This window comes from Herpailurus yagouaroundi, unplaced genomic scaffold (genome assembly GCF_014898765.1).
Source record: "Herpailurus yagouaroundi ecotype Mexico unplaced genomic scaffold, PumYag 139, whole genome shotgun sequence".
NCBI lineage: Eukaryota > Metazoa > Chordata > Mammalia > Carnivora > Felidae > Herpailurus > Herpailurus yagouaroundi.
The window spans coordinates 39,748,978-39,776,666 of NW_024412394.1; the positions used below are offsets into that span (position 1 = coordinate 39,748,978).

The 27,689-nt window shown below is 37.2% G+C and overlaps 1 long non-coding RNA gene across 1 annotated transcript in view; it reads left to right on the plus strand.

The window, feature by feature from the left end:
- Window positions 1-27,689, plus strand: part of LOC121029695 (uncharacterized) — an 80,556-nt gene that overhangs the window by 50,168 nt on the left and 2,699 nt on the right. The window contains exons 2-3 of the long non-coding RNA XR_005789840.1: window positions 15,771-16,175; window positions 26,786-27,003. This is a non-coding gene — a long non-coding RNA (uncharacterized LOC121029695). The remainder of the gene's footprint in view (window positions 1-15,770; window positions 16,176-26,785; window positions 27,004-27,689) is intronic.

Sequence of the window (27,689 nt, forward strand, 5' to 3'; positions counted from 1 at the left end):
CATCAAGAAAGAACTCTTGGCCCCAGTTTCCTCCTGGAAATGAATCTGAAATTTAATCTTGCCAAGGTGACAGTAACTGCAAGATATGACCATTAGTTGTGTAGATTTATATGTCTTCTTCTTAATGCACCATAATTATATATTTTTAAATTGGGAGGGTAATGAGTTTTCTTAAGAATTAGTACCATTAATAACACATAATAATATTATTATAAATAAATTAGTATGAATAAAGCAAAATAGGCCTTGCATAGACCAATGATGAAACTATCTCATGAAGCAAGGATTATGTCAATCTAATTCTATGCAGCTAGAGTCCATCAAAAATAAAACAAAACAAGAAACTTTACCACTTTTCAAAAACCTTCAATGGCTTCCCATTGCATTAGGCCTCTCTTAGGCTTTAAGATGTAATAACTAGATGTTCCCCGTTTCTTTATTTCTTTAACATAATAGAAGGAAGGGAAGGAGGAAGGGTGGAAAGGAAGAAGAAAAGAAAAACAAAAAGGAAATGGGAGCAGGACTGAGTGACTCTTGAATTTAGTGAAGCTCATCTGACAGCAACAAGTCAAACAAGTTTTTTTCTTCATAATCTTTCATAAGAAAACAAAATAACAAAAAGTTGACTTTGAATACTCTCCATTTGTTCCAATTTAGAAGGAGATGAATAAATCAGTGAGATGGAATAGAACATACAGATGATTGACAAGTATTTGGCTACTGTCTTTGGGGGGGAAACTGTATCTATAAAAGAAGAAAAAATATATAAAATAATATATATAATATATATAAAATAAATAAATATATAATTTATATATAAATACATAAATATAAAAAGAGGAACATATATATAGTCCTCTTGCAGGGTGAAATATGAAATAACATATAGACAAAATAAGACTTCTATGAATTTTAAAGAATTCCTCGGTGTTAAAAAAAATTCTCAATTGCATGCTTTTACCTTTGGATTTTGAAATGTTAAGACCTTTGCTCTTTCTCTTGGAGAGAAAGAAAATGTTTGTAGGAGTTGAAATGTCAGAAGTCATTCTTGGTGCCTTCAAGGCCTGGGATCAAAAGCCCTGGGCTGGGGAGATTAAGAATAAACAAAAGTAGAAGCAGAAGGCAATGTCTAGCAGAATTCTCAACAGACCCTCTTGCTCTTTGAACATTCCTTCTGACATTAATTCATTTCTAGCTAATTACTCTGCCCTCTCCTTGATTCTCTCTCTTGGTATATTTTTATTTCACCACCTTGCTTACTTAGCATCCTCTTGCTTGCTCCTTTTTATTTATTTTTTCTTTTCAATAACTGTTAGGGCTCAACTTGCCTTTGATCCTTGGCTCCAGCTTCTGGGTTTGCTCTGCACCTGTGTTCAACCAGGCTTACCTTGACTCCTTCCAGTTTCTGATTCCCATTTTAGGGAAAACTCTTGCTAAATGTTTGCATGCATAGCTACCCCTCCTGACTGTCTCCTGCCTTTTTCCTCCTCAACTATCTCCAGCCAGTCTTAGAATATGGACCAGTATATACATATATATACATATATTATATATATATATATATAAATATATAACATATATATGTATATCTCAAACTTAATAATAGTTTCCATTTTGAGGATTAGTGATGGACTTAACATATGAAATGATCCTAGTTTTCAAAAAGCATTTTCTAACAAATGCATGGTCCACATTGGCTAAATTCTATATGGTATGGCTTATGATAAGTGAACAAATAAAACACTGTCTGTTTTGGCCAAGATCCTCTTATCTACGTGCTTCTATTTTAGAACATAAGAAAGATTCAGAGGATAATAATTTTTATCCTACACTTCAAGAAAATGGTGGAATGCCATAGTTAAGTGAATAAGCATTATAGAAATGCCCAAAATTAATGGTTGAAATTATATGCTAATATTTCAGCTTTATCTATAGCCCAAGCCTTCATGCCTATGTCAAATATAAGTTTAAAGGATTCTAACTTACAATTATAAGCTTCCTCAGCATATTTAAGAGCTTCCTTAAACATTTGTTTAGCTTTATTATTATCAGTCAATTCTTTTCCAACATTAATATTTTCACTTCATGTTCATTTATAACATATATAAGCAAAATTCACATATAAGCAAATTTCACATATATATTCCTGATATTATAAACATTATCACCAGTCATGGGGACATGCCAGAGCACCCCCAGCCTTTATTGCAAGGCATTGTATCATAAATATTGAGACATACTTTAACTCCTTTAAATGGATGATTGGGTTAGTATGTATTTTGTGTCATGCTATGTTTATTTAATGTTGCATAAATAATATAATGCTATCAGTAATTCCTTATCTCACGCTACTTATGCTACCAACTAATTAAAAACATTTTTTTAACATTTATTTATTTTTGAGAGACAGAGAGACACAGAGCATGAGTAGGGGAGGGGCAGAGACAGAGGGAGACACAGAATCCGAAGTAGGCTCCAGGCTCTGAGCTGTCAGCACAGAGCCCAACACGGGGTTCAAACCCACAGGCTGTGAGATCATGACCTGAGCTGAAGTCAGATGGTTAACTGACTGAGCCACCCAGGCACCCCTGCTACCAACTAATTTTTAAAATAAATATTTATTGTATTCTCTTTTTAAAAAATAAGACATAACCCTGACATAAATCATACTTCAAAAATTGCAACATACACTCTCCACTATTGGTTTTCAGAAATTTTACTATTCATGGATTTATTCAGCCATTTATGCTCTAAACATTTGCTGAAAGTCTTCTATGTGCCAGGCACTACTATGTAAGGTGCTGAATATGTGAGTCAATAAAATACAATTATTCCTTCAGTGATCTCATTGTTTATATGGAAAGTCAAGAAATCATACAAATAATAATTATACTATGATATAGGTTTATAAATTGCAGATACAAGACCTTCTTTCTGTCTATAGGACTTATGGAATGAGCAGGAATGCTGCAGAGGCAAGGAATATAGATATATCCCAGGAAGGAGCATCTATCTACATGGAAGCTGGAATCTCATGAGTAGAGAAAATAAGGCATGTGGCATGAGACCTGTGGGTAACATCAACCAATACAGTGTGGCTGGAATGTAGGGAATATATCAGGGAAGGTATGTAGATGAAATGGTGGGTGGGCATTTTTCAAGATGGTTTAGACTTGGCACGATTTGTGATAGAGGCAAAAGATTCAGCAAAATGAGAGAGATGACTGATACAAACATGGAAGAAACAATTCCACATGGTCCTCAAATCTGTTTCAAATCTCTTTGAAAGCTCCATTTCCAGCTACCTTGCTGTTAGGCAAGGTCATATGAGTAGTGCAGATGAATACGTTGTGAGCAAAAGTTCGATGTGTTACTTGTGAACTGAGATGGTGAAAAACCCCTGTGTTACTTTTTAGTTTCTCACTTCCCCTGCCATGGGAACCACTGGGGCCTCATGTTGATGTGGGGAACCACATGATCATAGCTACCCGAATTCATGAGTCACCATATCAAAGTCAATTGCACTGGAGAGTGGCCTATATCCACAATAGTTTTGGTGGAAGGAATAAATGAACACATTTTTTTATTAAGCCACTTGATTTTGGGATTTTTATTATTGCAGTATAGCATAGATGATTCTGACCAAAACACAAATCTGAAATTCAGTACTTAATGGGCATGCAATTTAAAGGAGACAGAAGAAAATGGATTCAAGATGGTAAGTTAGGGGGTCTGGAGAGAAATTGGACCACCTCTTCCTCTCACAAATGTTGAAAAGTTTAGAGAGGGACAAAAATACAGAAAAATTTGGAGGCAGAAAAGGAGAAGTTAAAGGAGTTTATTCATGATGGACACAGCATTCTTGTGATATTAGAAATTAAGTCATCTGCTGAGAAGGTGAATAGCAAGACTGTGGGCAATAAAATTATTGAGCAGTTGAGGGGGACTATTACTATTCAGAATGGGAAAGACAGCCAAGTAGATAGAAGGAAAAGAACCACAGAGCAGTGGTAGGCAGGTGTCAGCTGGGTCATAGGGTTATAGTGGAGTCAGCCAACAATAGTGTATCATTTTATATAGCTGTGATGGCCAGCCTGAGAGAAGGAACAGAAAAATCAAATAATTATGCCCACAGTAAGGCTTGGAAAATAAGTTTTAGTACAAAGAGAATATTTCAAAATAATTAAGAAGGCTTGGAAAAGTACAGTGATTTACAGTATTGTTAAATCCAAATAGGAAGAAAGTAAAGTCCAGAGAATCTGATAGGGCAAAAGATTCTACAAGAAACTGTATGTTTAATGTGGTTAAAGAAAAAGTTTAGCAGGACTGTTGGTGCAGAAATAGTTAAAAGACAGGAAATTATGCTTACAGAGACAGGAGAATAATGTAATAGTGGTTAAGAGGAGGTTACCTGGGTTTAGATAATAACTCTGCCCCTTGCTACCTATATGGCACTAGGCAAGTTAGTCACATTTTTTTCTGTGCCTCAGTCTGCTCAGAGGACATTTTAAGCTACACTGAAGGATTTTTGTGAGGACCGAAAGAGTTAATGTACATAAAGCTTTTAGAATTGTGCTTGGCAAAAAGTGTTCTGTAAATGTAAACTGTTATAATGATAGTTTTTATGTAGCTATGGAAGTGGGTGTTGAGGAATAAGGAGATGAGCATTGTAGATGGAAAAAATATTAAGGAATTGCAAGATGGGGATTTGGTGAATCATCAGTGTGGATGTTGTGTATTCTCAAGATGCTGAGGATAAACAAAGAAAATAAGATTGTGAGATAATGTGATGTCACAAGGTAATGACCATGAGGATGGGAGAGGAGAGTGGTATAGCTATGGCATTGTGCAAGATTGGTAAGTCAATAGTGTGGGAAGGTTGTCCATTCCTAAAACTTTTCACAGAGGCACAGGGGCTTTGAGAACATGAACAACCTCTTCTTTCAAGAGTTTTCAGGAACTGGGGCACCTGGGTGGCTCAGTCAGTTGAGTGTCTGAATTTGGCTCAGGTGGTGATCTCGCAATTTTTGAGTTCAAGCCAGAATCGGGCTTGCTGCTCTCAGCCTGTCAGTGCAGAGACCCCTTCAGATCCTCTGTCCCCATCTCTCTCTGCCCCTCCCCCACTTATTCTCTCTCTCTCTCTCTCTCTCTCTCTCTCTCAAAAAATAAATAAATAAATAAATAAAATATAAAAAAAAGAGTCTTCAGGAACTTTTGCTTCATATGAATGAGGAGTCACAAAGCCACTTTGGGCAAGATTTGTTTTTAATTTTTTTTTAATTTAATTTATTTATCTTGAGAGAGAGTGTGAGTGTGGGAGGGGCAGAGAGAGAGAGAGAATCCCAAGCAGGCTCAGAGTAGCCAATGCAGAGCCTGATATGGGGCTTGAACTCATGAACCCTGAGATCATGACTTGAGCTGAAATCAAGAGTTGGATACTCAACTAACTGAGCCACCCAGGCACCTTAAATTTTTTTTTCCAGTTTATTTATTTATTTTTGAGAGAGAAAGCGAGAGAGCCTGTGCATGTGCAGCAGCAGGGGAGGGGCAAAGAGAGGGAGAGACAGAACCCTAAGCAGGCTGTTCTGTTCACTGTCAGTGCAGAGCTCAACGTGCGGCTCAAACTCACAAACCGTGAGATCATGACCTGAGCTGAGATCAAGAGTTGGATGCTTCACTGACTGAGCCACCCAGGCACCCACCCCTAAATACAAAATTATTAATAAAAATATTAGCAAATAAAGTGTAGTAGGTGTCAGTAGTGGCCGAGTATAATTCATTGCCAAGATGCAAAGATGGTTTTGTGGCAGGAACTTTTTCAATAACATAATTTATTACATCATTATTTTAATGTATTAAAATGATAATGGGGCGCCTGGGTGGCGCAGTCGGTTAAGCGTCCGACTTCAGCCAGGTCACGATCTCACGGTCCGGGAGTTCGAGCCCCGCGTCAGGCTCTGGGCTGATGGCTCGGAGCCTGGAGCCTGTTTCCGATTCTGTGTCTCCCTCTCTCTCTGCCCCTCCCCCGTTCATGCTCTGTCTCTCTCTGTCCCAAAAATAAATAAAAAAAACGTTGAAAAAAAAATTTTTTTTAAAAATAAAATGATATTAATAGATGCTGAAAAGGCATTTGGTTAAATTCACCAGCCATTTCTATTAAAATTTCAATCAAACTAGGAATAAAAGGAAACTACCTAACGTGATAAATACTACTTATGCAAAACCAAGAGCAAATATCATTCTAGACATTAACCAAAAGACTTAAGGTTCAAGTTTGAAACTGTTATAAGGGAATTTGGTAACATGCTTATATATCATACTTATTTTAAAGGTAATGGTATGGCTCTATACTAGAAATAATCAGAATTAGAAATGTAAGAAATAATCCACAGACAATAATATAAAAACTTTAAATATTTTGAAATAAATAATAAGAAAAGTTCAGGGTCTATAGGAAGAGAACCAGAAAATCTTACTGAAGAACTACATCAACAGCTGAACACATGGAAACATATACCCCATTCTTACAAGGGAGGATTAATTTCACAAATTTGTCACTTCTGCCCATGTTGTTATATATATTTAATGAATTGTAATTTATATCTCTATGTTTTAAAAAAATTGAAATATCTTACATCTTATGTGCAAGAATAAGTGTCCAAGGGAAGCTAAGAAATATATGAATATGAAAAATAATGATGAGATTCCTTTCCAGATATTAAAATGTTATAAAGTTAGCATAATCAAAATGGCTAGGTATTAGCATACAGATAGATCGGATAGACTAATAGATTAGTAGACCAAATCAAAAATTGCAGAATACATGGGAACTCAATATAGGAGAATGGTAATATTGCACTTCAAAAGGGAGAGAATGGTTTAGTAAATTAGTACATTTTATTTTCATATTAGAAATTGCTTAATTAGTTATTCATTTGAAAAGATTAATATTGGACCATTACCTCATATGATGTATAAAAACATTCCACTAATTTTAAAAGGTAAAAAATAAAATAATAAAATGTTTAAGAGATAATGTGTATAACCTATATGTTGGGGATATTGTGAAAAGCAATATCGTTCTGCTATTAGTAAGTACTTACTATTATTAAGTTACTAACCAGATTATTAAGAAAATGCATGATTGACCCTATATAAATATTAAGCTTTTTCTTAGGGCAAAAAATACCTGTGTTAGTTAAGATGCATTCCACTTGAAGTACCAAGAAATCCAAGTCATACAGGCTTTAACAAGAAGGGAATTTATGGGCTCACATGCCTAGAAGTCCAGAGGCAGGGTGGTCATTAAGAATAGCTTAACTCAGTGTCTATATCCAAATCATTTTTCTGTGATTCTCTCATCTTTGCTCATTTTTTTTTTTTTTTTTGAAATGGCTTCCTCCTGGGGTGCCTGGTGGTTTAATCGGTTGGGCATCTGACTTCAGCTCAGGTCATGGTCTCCCGGTTCCTGATATCAAGCCCCCGAGCTGGGCTCTGTGCTGACATCTCAGAGCCTGGAGCCTGCTTCAGATTCTGTGTTTCCCTTTCTCTGCCCCTTCCCTGCACTCTCTCTATCTCTCTCTCTCAAAAATAAATAAACATTGAATTGGTTTCCTTCTGAAGCTGGTATCAAGAAAGCTATAGCAGCAGTTTTTCTAGAAGTGACACCTATACTTGACAATGGCCAGGATAAAAAGAGCCATTTTTTTTCCCCATGACCTATTCTTAAGAGTGAGGAAATAAAACCTTTCAGCCAGTTTCTTCTCACATCTTGTTGGCCCCAACTGGCTGCACTTCTGAATCCCTGTGGCTAGGGAAATGAACTGAGGGATTTAGGCCTAAATGTGTATGCAGAAAGGATTGTCACAAAACTTGTTTTTCTCAGTGCGGGGGATTTTGTGTAATTTTTACTTTCTTCTCTAATATCAGATTAATTTTTAGAAGTTCACGGGATTGTTACTTAATAAAAAATGATAAAGCTATTTTTTTGTGGAAAAACGTTATTTCATAACAGATTGCTGAGGAGAGTACGGATTTATATATATTTTTCTCTTTATCATTTCGTTTCTATTTTTTGTCCTGGCAGGGAGTCTTTTTTAATGTAAGCCCCCTTTAAAAATGGCCCCCCAAATACTATGCATGTACCAGGAAAGATTTTCCTCCAACAATTTGCAATGAGTTTAATTATGTTTCGTTATACATTAGCAGTACAATTAACATTTACTTCTCATCAAGCGTCTCTGCTTAGTTGGAACAATAGTATGGTTGACAGGCTTGAATTATATTTGTACCTCAACAAGTGTACTCATATTATGTCCTTGAAGCCATGCTAAGTTATACCACTCTCATCTGAGAGAGGAAACACACCAGTTCCTTTTGATCTGATCTGTGTAAGAGTGACTATGAGCAAATTCCTGCGGAAGTCTGAGCCCCCCACCCGCCCCCCCCTCGCAGCGGGTGCAGGGACGAAGGATAGGGTGACCCCGCACTCACTGCACTAGTTGTCTTTACTGGAGCCTTCATTCCCCAGGAAATGGCACCGTACTGCCACACACAGTGGGCTATTTTTAGCCCTGTGGAAACTGGAGAACTTGAACACTCACCAACAAGGAAGTCGAAGAGAGGGAAGGCTTAAGAGAGAAAGATGAGATGCTTTATCTTTTCCTCCTGTGATTTTGTTTGGCAGCTAGTCATCCAGTTAGCAAGGTCTAGGAGATAACGAACAGATAAAACGCTGAGTAGTGAGAGATGGTTGGGTGAAGCAAAGGTAGCTGGCAGAGGGAAGGAGCACGGGACATTTTCATGTGCAGGGGAGGAGCAGCTATGGAATTGAGTTACTTAATCCTAGAGGGAGAGGTAAAGGCAAAGAGGCTGTTTCTGGAGAAGTTGGTCAAGACCTGAAGTGAAAATCTTTGAGTGTTGGAAAAATGGTTTTAAAAAAATCAGCTATGACTTACGGTAACTTTCCAGCTATGTTAATTTAGGCAAATTACTTAAACCTCTCTGAGCCTCAGGTTTTTATTTATAAACTGTAGGTTTTAAATACCTACCTCAGAGGGTTATGAGGCTTAAATGGGCCAAATATATGTAAAACACTCCGCATGGTGCCTAGACCATAGGAAACACTTATAAGGAGTGGCTATTATTACTTTGTTTTAATTTCTGTGTTCTGAATGGAATTGCTCTACTGTTCATAAAGAGGCAAGAATAATAATAAACTATTCGGCAAGGGGGACATTCTCGCTCTTGTTCCTCATACACATACACTCACATACAGGAAAACAAATTACAGGTGTCTTCTTGGTAACATAATCCACTCATAATGAGGCAATGCTCAAGAGAGTTATTCTACTGACACTGTCAGTATTACTCTGACACTGTCCACCTCTGTTTTGTAGCTGCTCAGCAAAGAGGGAAAACCTTCTGGATTCTCATGAACATGGGGTAAGTGTGGTGTAAGTGTGAGAGCAAACCAAAGCAAATCAATGTATGTCCTTTAGACACTCGTTGCTAACTAAATGTAATAGTTCCCATGGGTAAAATTAAACAAAAGATACGTAAATGCACCGATATATTTTTTTTTATTTTTTTTTCAACGTTTATTTATTTTTGGGACAGAGAGAGACAGAGCATGAACGGGGGAGGGGCAGAGAGAGAGGGAGACACAGAATCGGAAACAGGCTCCAGGCTCCGAGCCATCAGCCCAGAGCCTGACGCGGGGCTCGAACTCACGGACCGCGAAATCGTGACCTGGCTGAAGTCGGACGCTTAACCGACTGCGCCACCCAGGCGCCCCTAAATGCACCGATATTAAGACAATCAAAGAATGATAAAAAGCAATGTAGTGCACAGGGCCTCAAGTTGATATTTAGCCAAGATTATTAATTAAACTTCAAAACAAGAACATATAAATTAATATTAGAAACATATTTATGTGTTCTAAGCAAAAATAAAACAATTCACAGAAGGTATTTTTGCACTGGCCAGGACTTGACACTATGAGACTTCTAAGATCTTTCAACTCTCAGGAAAAAGTAATATTATCATTCCTTTGCATGAAAAACACAATGAATGTTGTCTTTTAAAATCGTACCTTCTCTTCAACTTGATTTTCTTCAGTTTTTCAGTGAGAAGCAATTAACACTAAAAGTCTTGGCAAATGGTATTTTATAATCTGCATAACAAACATCAGCTCTACTCTTCAAGATGACTTGAGTTATTTTGGCTTATAGAGAAGTTTATAAAATTTTATAATTCGTATTTAAAAAATTACCAGCAACTTTCATTTACATTTCTTTCTTATTTTTAATTCTACAAGTTCTCTCTTTCTCTCTCTCTCTCTATATATATACACACACATATAAAATCCTTTCCAATGCAATCTAGAAAGAGATAAATGTGCAGAATTTTTGTCTCTCCTATCTTTTCTCTCTCCTTGCAACAATACCCCATTGACTGTATCTGAAATTTAAAGTAAACAGAAATAAACTATAACTGCTTTTCTATGTGACTTATATATACACAATCAATGTATATATATGAGAATGTACTACATTTTCTAATATATACATTAAAAAAAGAGGGAAGACTCTAAATGACCTGAAATTCCCCCCATATTCTTTAGATTTCTAGAATTGGCAGATAGATAGGTGAAATTTTATACACACACACACACACACACACACACACACAATCATAGGGAAATGGATCTAAAGGTGGCTGCTATAGGACAAGTCTCCTAGGAAGGAGCCCCTGAGATAGACATCTCTGTGCACAAAATTTACTGGACTGCTCTTGGGACTGACACTTCCAGGGGAAGAGAAAGAGGCATGATGGGCCCAAGAAGGTAGCCTGTAATATATATAGTCACAACAAGACTTCAGCCAACTCCTGGGATTGGGTTAGGGAAAGAGGCCCACCTTTATACTGGATACGAGATGGCTGTAGGAAGGGACTCCACTCTAGGAAAGGAGGCTGACTACGCCTGAGGGAAATTCCCAGAGAGAGTTGAAAGCTGATGGCTGTCAGCAAGTAAAATTTCTAGCTTCCAGGAGAATAGGATCCTTGGTCATGGAGAGACAATCTAAGCAGTGTGGCACTGGATCCAGAAGTCATGGAGGATAGATGTCATTCTTGGGTAAGGTGCTCGCTGCGAATGTGAGGTGACTGACAATTGAGATAACCTTTGGTTGCTACCCCAACCCCCACATAGATATTCCTGTACCCCATACTTGTCTGCCATTCCATCTGCTATTATCTTGGCAGAGGGATGAAACAGCAGAATACAGAGAACACAAAGATCAATTCTTTGCTTTTGAGTTTCAAAAGGTTTGGCCTTGGCAAAGACAACATATCTGAAAGAAAGCAGGCTGTGTAAGAAGAGAAGGTTTCTCAACTTTTCCCAGACTAGATAAAGATTTCATGGGCTTTGGCAAGGAAAAGCAGGAAGAAAAATAGAGACCTTGGAGGACTGTGAATTCCTGGGGTGGAACTCGGGAGCTCAGAGCACAGGAATGAAAGAGACCACACCGTCCCTGACCTCAAGGAATTTACAGACTAGCAGAGAAGATACATTCAACAAATAAACGCCATAAAGCAAATTGACTATTATGATAGAACATACAGGAAGGGAACTGAACTAGGCATACACGTCTGGGAATGCTTTGCTAAAAAAGAGATTTAGTTGGGAATTTGTAGCATAAGTAGATGCTGTCTAAATGGAGAGTAGAGAGAAAAAGTGTTTCAGGGAATAGGAGCACATGTAGAAAATTGTGAAGGAAGAGCATGTGGCATGTTTTAGAAGTCAAGAGAAGTCCAAGATGATTATTGGAATGGAGAAAGAAGAGGAACAGTAGGAAAGGTAGGCAAATTCATTAGGAATTTAGTGCTGTAATCGATAGGGAAGGGATAGTGGTCAGAACTCCAGATGAGCCCTGGGAATGTATGGAATCAAATAGATTGGAGAGGTAGCACTGATGAGACTTGGTGATTGATTGCTGTGGGAATGAGAAAGAGCTTGTGGCAAATATGAAAGATCTAGTAGGATTGTCAGGAAATATCAAGTACCTGGTTTAGGATGATGACCAAGAACTTTACAGTAACACAAATTCTCTGAGAATATACTGTAAATAATAGCTCTATATTCATACATACCTATAAATCAGGTTATTTCAGAAGACCTCTCTGCCTTTGGTCTTTCCACTCCTATGGAGTTATTTATGCATCTTCATAGACCTAGAGAGAAAAACCATGACTATGAGTTTACTTAGGGATTCCATTCATGTGCAGTGACTTCCTAGAAGGAAGGGATTTGCTAAAGGGAGGTGGAAATAGGAGACTAGAGGGGAGGAAAGGTTTGGGGGGTCCTAAGGAAGTTTACTTTTTTGGCAGCTCAAGGTTATACTTTCTGGTGAGCTTCACTTATTGATTGACTCGTTCAAACTCTTTTACTGAGTACTTATTATATTAAAGGCACATTGCATGCAAGACCTTGTGAAAGATCTAAGGATGACTAGCAATTAGAGGGCACAGACTCCCTTTGGTAGCTCTTTCAAGTCTGCCTTGGAATCGCTAGTCCTAAAGGATCACCCCTAGTGTTGGACTGAAAGTAAGGAACTCTTCAAATTAGATCGGAAATCATTCAATATACATTCCTTCCCTCATTTGGGAGATCTCTTGATCTCCTCCAAGTGCGAATCTTCCTGCTTCTCATGGAGATTAAGCTCTATATCAGCTATTTCAACTCTTTTCTGCTCCAAGTCCTCAAACAATGCTACTCGGGGATCCTTTTGATTTTTCTGACCTTTAGCCTGATAATATTAATGCCATTAGCTAACATGGCCATTTCCCATTCTGTCTTACTCCTGTACGTCATCATGAGTGTATCTCAAGCAAGAAGACCCTTGTTGCTTCAGACCTTCAGAACCCTTGACTCAGGCCTCCCCCTGCCTTTTTCAGCAAGCCCATGGTAGCCTATAGACAGCCATTAAAGCACGTGCTCATGAATTTGGACATTGCTTGTTTTCTCCTTCCTTCTCTCAATGGCACAACTTCTGGTCACTCCTGTTCCATTCCCTACTCTTTCCTGCTTTCCTTCAGTGTCCCCTCTTTCTCCTCTACTTTTCTTACTGGGTAAGTCATTAAGGGAAGCAGAGATCTGTAGTAATGAGAGCTGGGCAGGAGTTGAATACTCTTTCCAACTTTCCACTGGAAATACTTTAGATCATTGACTACTGAGATACGTAGAATTGTATTAAAATAATAAAATATTGCAATTAGCTTGGTTGGCCATTCCCTAGGTATATAACTTTAGGTGAGTTATCTCTCTAGGCTTCAGTTTCTTGTATGTATAATGAAACTAGTATGTGATTGATGAGTCAAGATGGATTTATTAGGAAGCCTAGGAAGCTTAGCTAAAGCTGCACAGATCCCTTTCCAGAACCTTGTAAAAGGCCATGGTAATTTTGTATTATTTTCTTAAAGATCCATCCTTCCCCAAACCCTATCAACTTCAAGTCCCATTGAACCTAGCTCTGCCTCTACTGGTAGGGTTTTGTAAGAATGAAATAGACAATGTATAGGAAACACTTAGCACAAGCCCTTGAAGCTATTGCTGTCACCATTATCATTATTAATACTACTATATTACTTATCTATACAAAGGATTGTAAAAGCTCAATCAAAATTAAAAATCAACACCTGAAACTGATGTAACATTGTGTGTCAACTATATTCAAATGAAAAAACTTAAACTACTTAGTGTCAAACTTTAAAAGCTATAAGAACAAATGAAAAACATACATTTTCCAGTTTTTATAAGGCTTTATTGTAGTATATAGTAACAATATTTTTCAAACATTTAAAATTTAATTTTAATTATAAAAGGTAGTGTATGATTGTTCTAAAAATCCAAACAGTATAGTTTAATAAAAATCTTGAGTTAAAAATAAAAATCTCCTTTCTATTTCTCCCTTCCAGGCTATTGTTCCTCCCTCCCCAGAAACATTCTCCTCCTAGTGTAATCAGAAAATAAGACTTTGATTATGTTTTTCTGAATCTTAAAATGTACTTTCCATTTAAATGTAAAAATTCCTGGGGCACCTGGGTAGCTCAGTTGGTTAAGCATCTGACTTGGGCTCAGGTCATCATCTCGTGGTTCATGAGTTCAAGCTCCTTGTAAGGCTCTGTGCTGACGGCTTGGAGCCTGGAACCTGCTTCGGATTCTGTCTCCCTCTTTCTGCCCCTCCCCCGCTCATGCTCTGGCTCTCTCCCTCTCTCTGTCTCAAAAGTAAATAAACTTAAAAAAATTTTAATGTAAAAATTCCTATCTCACAAACAATACAAAAGTAATTTTTTGTTTTTTTTTAAAGTCCCGCCTTAAAAAAAAATAAAAAATAAAAAAATAAAGTCCCCCCTTCTGTTGAAAACTGGCACAGAAAAGCCATACCAAATAGGTAACTAAAGAGAACACACACACACACACACACACACACATACACTCTCATAGTCCTAGTAGTTTTCACAAATGAAAATACCCAGAATCTGAGGAAACCAGGACTGTCTTCTTACGGGTTTTGCCAATTCATGAAAGACCATTATTCTAAGTGTTATCAGAGAACACGTGCTAAATGACAATGCACACATTACCTCGGTGTCAACCTGTGCTGAAGACCAGTGCTTGAGCCTCGTTCTACACAGGTCAGGGTGTGAAAGGCAACGGAAAGTAACCCCAGATAAGGCAAGGCAGGTGGTATCGGCTTTGTGTCTCTTTTATCTTTCTGCTTCTTAGTTGTAAATATTATGCATTAAGCTCCTGTATTGAGGAAGAAATAAAAATTAGTGTTGCTTCTGTATGCATTTTTTTAAAAATTGAAGAGTATGCCAACCATAGAGACTGACACATGAGCTATTAGAAAATTCCTTCAAATATGTGTACATGTACTATAAAAATGTGCATTATGGAAACTGTAAAGACCTCTTCATAAATTTTTTAAGTACTTTTTTGCTACTACTATAAATACCCCTTTGGAATTATTTCCAGTGCTTGGTGGAACATTCAGCCTGCAAAACACATTCACCTGAGAAAGAGTTAAATAGATAACATGTTTAAAAATCTCATAATGTAAAGGAGAGATGGAAAAAATCCCCGAATATTATTTATTCAAGACCTTTGTGTCATATTCTTCCAAAAAATAATTATTTTTCAGAGAGAACATAGATGGTTGTTCTTATAATTTAATTCTTAAGGAGTTTTCATAAATACTTTTTAAAATGAACATGTTTTATGTGCTTTCTAGTTTAACCTATTAAGTGAAATTTAAAATTAAAGAACAGCTACAGTTCATAGTGAAATCATTAACATTGGATTTACACAGAATTTTTCATGTCTATTATTTATAAAATGTATATATTTATAGCTTAGTGTAATAAATGTGAATAAATTAAACTATACATACTATTTTCTCTAATTTATGAACTTGATTTGTTTGTTGTACTATTACCTACATAAATAAACGAGTTTAATTTAAATATTAAGTTGTAAGGGAAATATATGTCAGGTCAGGTAACAAAGAACCTAAATTGAATAATTTAATTCCAGACCATCTTAAGACGTATACAAATTCCATGGTAAAAATATGGTTGGCTTGTTTTGCTTTGAATATATTGTAGCACAAAATCTATTTTTTTCTTAAGCAATTATATGCTTAGTAGATTTCTCTCTCGCACATGCACACACATACATTTTACTAGTTATTTCTTTTTTCTGCCAGTTTGGTTTGTACTCACAAACCATAGCTAAAGTGGAACTTGCAAGTTGAAGTCCAACCAGTACCAGAATTTGATTGCAAGCAATGAAAAGAAACTCTGCCTAATTAAACAGAGAAGAAATTTGTTGGAAGAATACAGGTTAGCTCACAGAATCAAAAGGAAAGCTGCTGAGCAGCCCCAGGAACGGCAGACCTAGAGCAGTTCTAGGGATTAGGTAAAAAGGATCAGTGGACAATGTCTGCGGGAAGCTCACTGGAATGAATCTACACCCTGTCTCAGCAAGATTCTGCTCAGGATCCAGATTCCCAGAATGAGAGTTCACAAGGCCACACCTTGACTGGGACATTCTGAACATCTTCATTGAAATTATGACGAAGAAGGAGTTGGAAAGACATAGATCTCCAGAGGTAAATCAAGGCATGGTTACCAAAAACAGGAAAAGATTCTGGGAGTTGAGAGTAGTACATGTTCTTAGATTCTGAAATATAACATACTGTAACTACCATAACATTTATTTGTAATTGCTATCTATGGCTTTGATCATTAATAGTTAGAACACGTGGGAGGATATTGTAGCCAGCAAGGCTTTTGTTAAGAATAATAAATAAGGGAGTGCCTGGGTGGCTCAGTCAGTTAAGTGTCGGACTCCTGGTTTCAGTTTAGGTCATGATCTCACAGTTTGTGAGTTCGAGCCCTGTGTCAGGCTCTGCACTACAGCGTGGAGCTTGCTTGGGATTCCCTCTCTCCCCACCTTTCTCTGCCCGTCCCCTGCTCACAGACTCTCCCAAAATAAATAAATAAACTTAAAAAAATAATGAACAAGAAAAACAAGGACATTTCTTTTTTTAAAAAAGTTTATTTATTTTAAAGTTTATTTTGAGAGAGAGGGAGGGCATTTGTGAACACAAGCAGGGGAGGGACAGAGAGAGAAGGAGACAGAGAATCCCAAGCAGGCTCCTTGCTGTAAGTGGGGAGACCAATGCAGGGCTCAAACTCACAAACTATGAGATCATGACCTGAGACAAAAATCAAGAGTCAGTTGCTCAACTGACTAAGCCACCCAGGTGCCCCTGTTTATTTGTTTTTGAGAGAGAGAGAGAGAGAGAGAGAGAGAGAGAGAGAGAGAATCCCAAGCAGGTTCCACACTGTCAATGTGAAGCCCAATTTGAGGCTCAAGGCTCAGTCTCAAGACTGTGAGATCATGACCTTAGCCAAAAGCAAGAGTCGGATGCTTAGCTGACTGAGCCACCCAGGCATTCCAAGGACATTTTTTATTTATCCTATCTCCCTCCTCCTTCCACTTGTTACTACTAAGCTTTCAATGGAATATGCAAACCTTAAATGAAAACTTTCTCTGCACTTGGATATGTACAGGCAACAAGCCAGGAAACCTAAATCACATTCCCAGTTGTTTCTCTAATATGCTAAGAGATCTTGGCTAATTGAATCTTTTTTAAGGTTTAGTTTCTTCATTTGAAAAATGAAGGTGTTAGAATACAATTTTAGCTATAGCATTCATTTCTGTGGTTAGACAACAGCAGGTAGAGCTCTTTGCTATTGGTTTCTGCCACCCTTTCCCAGGGTCAGGCCATTCAACAGAGGACCCATGGGCCCATGTGCTTACATTCCTGGATGGTGACTAGTGGAAGGAGAATGTCCAGCCCCTGCTGAGGAGTTGGGATGAGTCCATTCATTTGTCCATGTACTCATTCAATCAATCATTAGCCAGGCCTACAGTGTGCCAAACCTTAGGGGATGAAGGTGAGAGCCACTACCCTCAAGAAGTTCAGAGATATTGGTTCACAGTAATTCCTAAGTAAGAAACAAGATCTCGTGAATTTGAACAAACCAGAAGAAAAAGAGGAAGAGTCATATACAGATCACCCTAACCTCCAGTGCTAACTGTAGTGACTGGGTATACATAAAGGCTTATGGGAGCAAGGAAGAAAGCACCCTGTCCACTACAGAACAGGGTTAGAGGGCCAGGGATGGTTTTGAGGGGATTTAAAAAATAAATAGGAGTTTGGTTCATTCTTTCAACAGTTATTGGGCACCTTTGTGAAGACATGTGCACAGCAATGGAAAATGGCCATAAAATGAAAGATAGATAGTCTAGGAGATGAGAGGGAGGGAGGAAGGAGAGAGGGAAAAAAAGATGTTGTAGACAGAAAAGTAAAGAAACAACACACCTGCAGTTATCACTACATGAAAACAGAATAATATTAATGGCTAACGCTTCGTGCTTGCTCTTTGCTAGGCACAGTTTTAATTGCTTTCCACGTACAGATTTATTTCGGGGACAGGCACTGCTATTATTCCTCTTTTACAGTTAAGAAAAAGATAGAGAGTTTATTTAGGCAACTTGCCCAGGGAAATGTGGAGAGGATGAGGTAGGTTTGGGATTTGAACTCAGACAAGTCAGACTCTGGAGTCTGGGCATTTAACCACCATGCTATACCACCTCTGCACATACATAACAGCTGAACACTCATCCAATGTAAATTTAGTAGGGTTGGTCTATTTTAGACCAATTCAAAATACAGAGCCAGTTTAAAAGAATAAATTAGTACCCACAGCTATAAATATTCTTCTTAAAATTACACTATCATTTCCTTTATATAGCTTCTTTTTTTTTTTTTTAACCTTCGCTAAACCTCCCCCAAATTCAGCCTTTATGACTGAATCTTTGGCCAAAAATTAACGCTTAACTAGAGCAGGAGAAATTCTGATCCACTTGGGTCTTCCTAGGTCAGAAAAAGAAAACGTTTGAAAATTGAAAAGTGTGGTTATTTTGTTGTATGAAGATTAGTAGCTCTGACTCATAATAAATAAGTGAAAAATGAGGTCTTATGAATTTGAAGAAAACCTGATGGACAATATGTTAACGTTTTTTGTAAGACAATCTTGTCACATTCCTCCCCCTCATATTTAAGTAGTAATATCATTAAGAGTTATAAAATTTCTTATTTGATTATAGGGTTTTTTGTTTTCTTAGTACCACTCATTTTTATAACTATGAATTTATATAACGACATTATCTGGAGATACAAAGTCATGCAACTAATTTTGGTCTCGTTGTTGTTGCTGTTGTTGGGCTTTAACTGGTAACTGAAAGAATTTAGGGACTAAATATTAAAAAATAAACAACATGACATACCCAATCTCATAATATAGCTTCACAGCACAAACATATTTGAGGGTTGATGTAAAAGATAACTTTTTTGTCACTATAGAATTATCTTTCATTAAATAATGAGAATCTTAAGTCTAAAGCCTGAACTTTTTCTCTCAGAATTCTCTCTAGACCCTCAAACCCGTGGACACCTTTCCTTCTTCTGAACTTCCGTGACATTCACTCCCTCTTGTATCATTGGTCCTTATCACGCCCTGCCTGAAGCATAAGTAGTTGTTGTTTATGTATATACTATTATTATCTTGCTGGAGTATAAGTTCTCCAAGATGGGGACGGTGATTACATTCCTCTGTATCCTCTAATACAAACTACCACACGGTAGACCCTCAGTAAATATGTATGAATGAGATATTTGATCAACTACATACCACACTGAGTAATTCAAGCTAAAAACTTTCATTAGAGAACATTATTTAAACAGTCTGTCAGGGCGCCTGGGTAGCTCAGTCGGTTAAGTGTCCGACTTTGGCTCAGGTCATGATCTCATAGTTTGTAGATTCGAGCCCGGTGTCGAGTTCTATGCTAACAGCTGAGAGCCTGGAACCTGCTTCCGTTTCTGTGTCTCCCTCTGTCTCTGCCCCTCCCCCCCAATAAATAAACATTAAAAAAAATTTAAACAGTCTGTCAGTCTACATTGAATCAAATGGGTGATTTCAAAGTTCCATTTCATATTAACTGGTCACACGCAAATAAATGCAAATAAATGATTAAATGCATCGGAAGAGTCAGATTTAAATCAAACAATTGTTTTAACTGTAGAAACAGTGTTGACACATATAGGCCATGTCTTCTATTTTATTTACATATTTTTCCTCAGTATCTAGTACATTCCCAAGAAAAGCCCAATAAATGCTGGGTGATGTTGAATGTATATCTATATGACTACAGCTTTGCAAATGTTGTTTTAACATTTATATTATGCTTATTGCTAAGCATATTATATGCATATGCTTATTGCTAATTTATATTGCTTCCATAAATGTATTTTGATAGGTTTCTATATCTGTTTTTAATACTGAATTTTTAATAAATGATTTGAAGTCAGGAAAGAATCAGTTGTCCCCAGCTAATGTAAGAAAGTAAAAACAAAATATCTGTTTTCTGATAAGTAAGCCACACATTTTTTGTAAGTTTGTTTGTTTGTTTGTTTAGAGAGGGAGAGAGAATCCCAAGCAGGCTCTGTGCTGTCACTGCAGAGCCCGAAGTGGGGCTTAATCCCACAACCGTGAGATCATGACCAGAGCCAAAATCAAGAGTCAGACGCTTAACCGACTGAACCACCCAGGTGCCCAGCCACACTTTCAATGTGCCGTTATCCTCCACTTCTCTTTCTTTTGGGACTTTCTCCTGGTGTTTAGAGAGTCATATGAATATGGCTGGTGGATCTAAACGCTAAGGCTTGCCAATTATACAATGGTTAACAATTTGAAATTTTCTCTGGCATCTGGAATTAAAATAGAAACTCCAAATAGCATTTCCATACCAATTTCATACCACTTCCATATTAATAGTTTCCCAGACTCACCTTTCACAAGTGACAAACACACGGGCCTTGATAAAGAGTTTTCACTCTCTGGGACTTGGCCAAGCAATGAATGCCTGTGGTAGACAGGAACATTGGGTGGATTTTATCTGGTAAGCATATTTCAAATACATAATTTATGCCACAATTTCCTTGGAAGTTTTGTAACATTATGATAAAACAAACTCATGCATGGAGAGACAATTGTCTTTTTACATATGGAAGTTCTCTGTCTAGCTCCAACTATTCCATTTGCATATAGTAAAAAACCACAGTGAAGACTGAGCATGTTGAGCAGTATTTTAGTAAGACCTTGACCTAACAGATACTAGTTTCACAGTCAAGCAGAGCCAGCCTTAGGCAAAGACAGGGATTGTATTGGGCATCATGGTCAGTTGGGGCTCAACGCTTGGAGCCCTCTCTTGAACACAACTAGTTCTGTTGAGAGAAGGACAATGATTAACATTCCCAAATCAAAGACATTTTAAGTGTCTAGCAGTTGGCTGGGTTTAAGTCACAAGTTACTGCACAGCTATAAATTAGGCCCCAGCCACACCAACATGGGTGCACCAGGCTAGTATTTTCCAAATTTACTGACGACAAAACACTGTCAAAATTTTAGTACGCATGTGTGTTTGGATAAAGGTACACAGTAAAGAAATGATATCATATACACCTTAAATTTACACAAATTTGTATATTTGTGTTTTTTATATTGTGTAATTATATTTACAATATATTTATTTACAATTATTAATTGTATATATATAATTACAATATATATATAATTGTATATAATATAATTACAATATAAATATATTTATATTGTATATTTGTGTTTTATATTGTGTAAATTGTTTTATATGTCAATTGTATCTCAGTGAAAATTAAAAAATTTGAAGCAGAAATGACCTCACAAAGGAATGGAATTCTGCAAGAAATGATTAAAATTTGATCTGTGACTTTAAAAAACTATAGTTAGACTCTAATTAAACAATAATAAGAAATTAGAAAAATTAAAATATGTCAATTGTGAGAGTAAAAAGAACAATATATAAAGTTAAATGTACATTTTATAATTTTGTTAGAAAACCTCCCATACAAAACCCCCCAACATTTTAAATTAGCAAACTGATTTCTTTTTACATTGCCAAGTACTTATTCAATATTAGAAATAATATTCTCGATTCATACTTCAAATATATTTCAAAACTTTGTTTTTATGGTATGCAGTTTGAAAAATAAAAATCATTTACACAGCTCTATTGAAGAGAAGAATATGAGCATTATTTTTTAACAGTTACGCATCTTGAATTAAGCTGCTTTGCATCTCCAGTCCAGATATCATTTTAGAACCCCAGTTCCAAACAGTCAGTTGCTTCTCCAGGACACCATTTGGATTTCTGATGGCAATCCCTTTTTGGAAAGCCTCTTTTGGCATCCCACATCCACTCTTATATCCTCTAGTACAATAGTAGGCCCTCAATAAATATATCCTCTAGTACATAGTAGGCCCTCAATAAATATGCTCTGAGACTTGACCAACTAGGTACCACACTGGACAGTTCAGACTAAAAAATGCCATTTTCCCCTCTGTTCTTCCTCTGTTCTCCCATACCTCTCCCATTATTGTGCATTTGTTTTAAAGGTCTATTGACTTATCTGTTCCTACTGGATTGTTAGCAAGGACCTCTTAATTACCTATCAAAGAACCTGACACCATAAGTGCCATAAATACGAGCCAAATAACATATGATTCATCAGAATCCCTGAATCTGTTTTCTCCCCTTATTCTTGTAAAGACTTTCTTTCCTCAAATGGAAGCTTTGAGAAAATTTCCCATGAATTAATTATCCTGGTTTCACTTAGTTTTATGACTTAACCTTCTCATATTTCTCTACCCTAACAAGATGATTCTTAATATTAATTCAAGACTCTTTCTGTGGGACTAGGAGCCACACTCTGTTGAGGATCTTTAGTGAATCTACTATTACATATTCAGTCTTTTTCACCATATGTTTAATTAAGGAACATATCAGATAGGGATGCCTGGGTGGGTCAGTTGGTTAAGTGGCCAACTTCAGCTCAGGCAATGATCTCGTGGTTCATGGTTCATGAGTTTGAGCCTGTTGGGCTCTGTGTTGACCGCTCAGAGCCTGGAGCCTGCTTCGGATTCTGTGTCTCCCTCTCTCTCTGCCGCTCCCTGCCTCACGCTCTGTCTCTCTCTGTCTCTCAAAAAATGAATAAATGTTTTAAAAAACATTAAAAAAAAGAACATATCAGATAGCCCTAGGCCCTGTGTCATTCCTGAAGAATGTGTCTCCACGTTGCTTCCCCATGTAGGGAGGTTGTACTCAGACCTGGTCCTTTGCTGCTTTTTGGCTCTCCTCCTACAACTTCTCAGCTACATCTGCATGCAGCTCTTGATTTCTGGTCTCTTTTCCCTGATACCATGTAATTGGCTTGAACTTGGCTTCTTGTCTATACCCTTGCCTCCTGGCCCACAGCTGAGATGTACCCGCTGCTTGTATGGTCCCAATTCCATCATGCTCAAGGCAGTATGTGCAGCTGCCATTATCATTGCTCGCAGTGAGTGCTCTCACTTTCCAACATTGCTTCCCATCAACTGACCCATTTGATCTTCATAGCTGCCAGGGAAGGGAAGGCATTCATCATTGCAAAAGCTTTTCTATTTTTTTTTTTTTTAATTTTTTTTTTTCAACGTTTATTTATTTTTGGGACAGAGAGAGACAGAGCATGAACGGGGGAGGGGCAGAGAGAGAGGGAGACACAGAATCGGAAACAGGCTCCAGGCTCTGAGCCATCAGCCCAGAGCCTGACGCGGGGCTCGAACTCACGGACCGCGAGATGGTGACCTGGCTGAAGTCGGACGCTTAACCGACTGCGCCACCCAGGCGCCCCAAAGCTTTTCTATTTTTAAGGGGGTTGCAAACTTAATAACTATTTTTCTCATAACTGATTTTTTATTTCTCACCTACTAGATAGTGAGTGTGTTTTAAATTTACAGAGTCACTATTAACTGAGTTTCTGGTGGTTTAATCAGTCTCTTTTGGGCATGCCAGTCTCTTTTAGGCAAATGCTAATTATATAAGATTTTCTCTTCCTCCCCTTACTCAACTCTAAGATACTGTCATGATGTCATGTGAGGGGGTGGAGGTAGGGAGAGTAGTGGTGAAAATGGGTTTTGGATTCAGATAGTGACCTCTGAATCAGTGGACCCTCACTGATCTCTGCAGTTGAGTGCCTGATCGGGTCCCTGGAAATTGCAACTGCTGGTTGCTGACAGACCTTGTGTGTCATTGTGTAGGCACCCATCACTGGACCTTGCCCCTGGATCTTGTTAGTCTACTGGGTTTTTCTAGATCTTTGCTTTCCTCACCAGAACACAGAAGCTTCTGGATCCCTTGCTTACTGCACACAGGCCAGGCAAGTCAGCAGATCAGACTTTTTGGTGTAGACAAATTCTTTCCACCAAATGCCATTGCTGGGCACCACACCACCTCTTCTCCCAAGGCTCACCAGAGGGAGCAAAGCAAAGGCCTTCTGCCTTCAGGATTCCCCAACATATTTAAGGCATTACCCTTTTGGAAGGGCTTCTGCCTAGGTCTTACTTTCTATCCCTGTCTCTCTTCTCTTTGCTGCCAATCTCCCCTAAGCCAAAAGAGATAGCCTGACCTCTCCTTTCCTTCTTTATGATATTCCCCAAGTTACAAGGTCCTCCCTCAGGTCTTATCTTGAATTCTGTCTATCCCTGTCACTTTATAACTTCCATAGACAAAGTCAACATGGAGCTAAAAAAAATATAGAAAATTGTATAGTCTTTTGACAAAGACCAAATTTCAGGATTATTTTTTTTGCTTCAAACTTAAAACCTCTACTTTGGATATTAAAAGCTGAATATTGAAACTCTCTTTATTTTTGCATTCCAGCTATAATATTAATCCTAATGCCTTGGGCAGAATGAGCAAAGGTCACACATTAAGAAACGCAAAGGAGAAAAACTCATTAATATATATCAAAACATTCCCATTACAGTATTGATTCAGAGAAAATATATTAACTATAGCAAATTCCACTAATTTGGACTGAATGGTATGGTCAATCTGAATTTGCAAAATGTATAAGTTATTAACTATTAATAAAATAAGGAAAAGTAATATTAGAGTATGTAGAAAAAAATACTATTATAGATAAGAAAAGCACAGCTATCACTGAACATTTGGAAGGGCTGGGCTCTAGGTATTTTTCTGTGTGTATGCATACATTATACATGTATGTCAATACATCTAGATATGGATTTATTTTATACATACATGTAGTATATGTATTAAGTTCTATACAAATATGAGCCAATTTATCTTAATAACCGATTTTACAGAGAAGGAAACAACACAGAAAAATATACTTGCCTGATAGTTGGTAGCCTGTTTTGCTAGGTTTGCCTGGCTTTGGAATCCTAATGGATAACTTTCATAAACCTATTTTTTAAAAATGAATTCTATGAAGATACAACAAATGAAAAAAATGTAAGTAATATACTTGTAGAGAAATGACGATTCTTGAAAATGTTTTATGGTGACACATGGTAGCTCCACTTGTGATGAGCACATCATAATGTAGAGAGAAGTTGGATCACCACGTTGTACACTAGAAATTAATGTAACATTGTGTTTCAACTATACTCAAAAATTTTTTTGATGTTTTATTTTTGTATTATTAGATTAAAATGTTTCTATTGTTTATTTTCTTAACAAACACTTCACAAATGTTACGAGGAAATTTTAGTGACTGGTTTACCTAGCTATTCAGAAAGTTCACATTAAACAGATTCACCTTAATGAATTTTTGTTGTATTATTTCCACAGAATTAACATAATCTTTCTTTATGACATTTGCCATTTTATCCACTTTCTCTAGCTACCTTATAATTATACATATCAAAATATTTAGTCAATTCATTAAAAAAAAAAAGAGTCAAAGATCACAGACACTTAACATCACTTAACCAAATAGATACTTGAACTAACTGAATTGGTAAAATATAGAAAAATTCAAATTTTCATACCCTAGATTTAATAGTAAGATATAAAAACCAAAATATATGTGTAAATTACTTGCTTGAAAAAAAGACTTACTGTTCAATATAGGCAGAAATTTTAGACTAAAAGTGACTTTTGGATCACCTAGGTGGCTTAGTTGGTTAAGCATCTGACACTTGATTTCAGCTCAGGTCATGATCCCAGGGTTGTGGGATCAAGTCCCGCATTGGGCTTCACACTGAGCATGAAGCCTGCTTGAGATTCTCTCTCTCTGCCTCTCTCTCTCTCTCCCCCTCTCCCTCTCTCTCTCTCTCTCTCCCTCTACCCTTCTCCCCTGCTCATTCTCTCTCTATATATAATAAAAATTTGAAGATAAAAAACCCTAAAAGTGATTTTTGAAAATTGGAAGGCAGCTATGCTCACCACTATGCTACCAACACCCACCGACTTTTGAAAATTGGAACTTTAAAAAATAAAAATTTTACCACAAACTATAACAAAATAATTAAATTTTTTTTGAAATAGACAAAATGTCGGTAAAAGAATGATTAAAAATATTTTATTAAACTTAGTGCCCAGATCTTGGTTTCTAATACCATTCTCTAATAAAAGAAACCAGGGATCTTTAGAGAAATCCTTGTTCTAGGATGAGAGCAGGGAACATGCAAGATGAACCCGGGGTATCTTACATGCCAGAAAATAGGAAATTACTTAAAAAACAACTTACACACACTCACAATGGTGGGATATGACAAAGGGACACAGGAGCCAACTGAAAGAGCTCCTAATGGCCAAATGTGGAGCAATTTAAGCAACAAAATAAAGTAGTATAGGATTGTATCCAAAGTATAAAATAAATATCCATGAATCATACCAGTATAAATAAATAAATAAATAAATAAATAAATAAATAAATAATAAAGGAGTAGAAAAAATTGCCCATGCAGAAGAATTCGGAATAATGTATGTACTATTCCACCTATAGGGGATGGAACATAATTTCCTACTTCACGAGCAGGGGCTTCACATAGAGCTATCCTTCCAAAGGATACTGCGGGGAAAGAAGAGACTGCATGGAAAGAGGAGAAAAAGAGTAGTTGTATATTGGAAAAGCCTGACAAATACTACCTCAATTGGGTGATCAAGGTTAATATCAACAATGATAAATTATCTGTATAGTATGTACCTTTGATGTGATAGGGTGAAAATGACACTTTACCTCTGTGGTCTTCCTCCCTAAAGCCCTTAATCTCAGATCAGTCGTGAGAAAGACATCAAACAAATCCAAATGGGGGACATTCTGCAAAATAACTCACCAGTACTCCTCAAAACTATAAAGGTCATCAAAAACAAGGAAACTCTGAGAAATTGTCATAGCCAAGAGGAGTCTGAGGAGATAATGACAACTAAATGCAATCTAGTATCCTGGATGAGATCCTGGAATAGAAAAAGAACATCAGGTAAGAACTAAGAGCATCTAAATAAAGTATGGATATTAGTGGTGTATTAATGGTGTATCCATATTTGCTTATTAATTGTAACAAATGAATCATCTTAATTTAAGATATTAATGAGGGGTGCCTGGGCGGCTCAGTCGGTTAAGCGTCCGACTCTTGATTTCTGTTCAGGTCATGATCTCATGGTTTGTGGGTTCGAGCCCCACATCAGACTCTGCCCTGACCCTGCAGAGCCTGCTTGGTATTCGCTCTCTCCCCTCTCTCTTTGCCCCCTACCCCGCTTGCTCTCTCTCTCTCTCTCTCAAAATAAATAAACTTAAAAAAAAAAAAAACTAAAAAAAAGATATTAATGATAGGAGGGATGGGTGAAATAGGTGATGGGGATTAAAGAGTGCACTTACCATGATGAGCACTGAGTAACCTATGGAATTGTTGAATCACTATGTTGTACACTTAAAACTAATATCACAGTGTATGTTAACTATACTGGAATAAAAAACAACAACAAAGAAGATATTAATAATAGGGGAGACTGGGTGTTAAGTCTGTTCAATCTTCACATTTTTCTGTAAATCAAACTATTATGCAAAATGTTTATTTTTTTTAATGCTTATTTATTTTTGAGAGAGAGAGAGAGAGAGAGGAGGGGCAGAGAGAGAGGGAGGCGCAGAATCTGAAGCAGGCTCCAG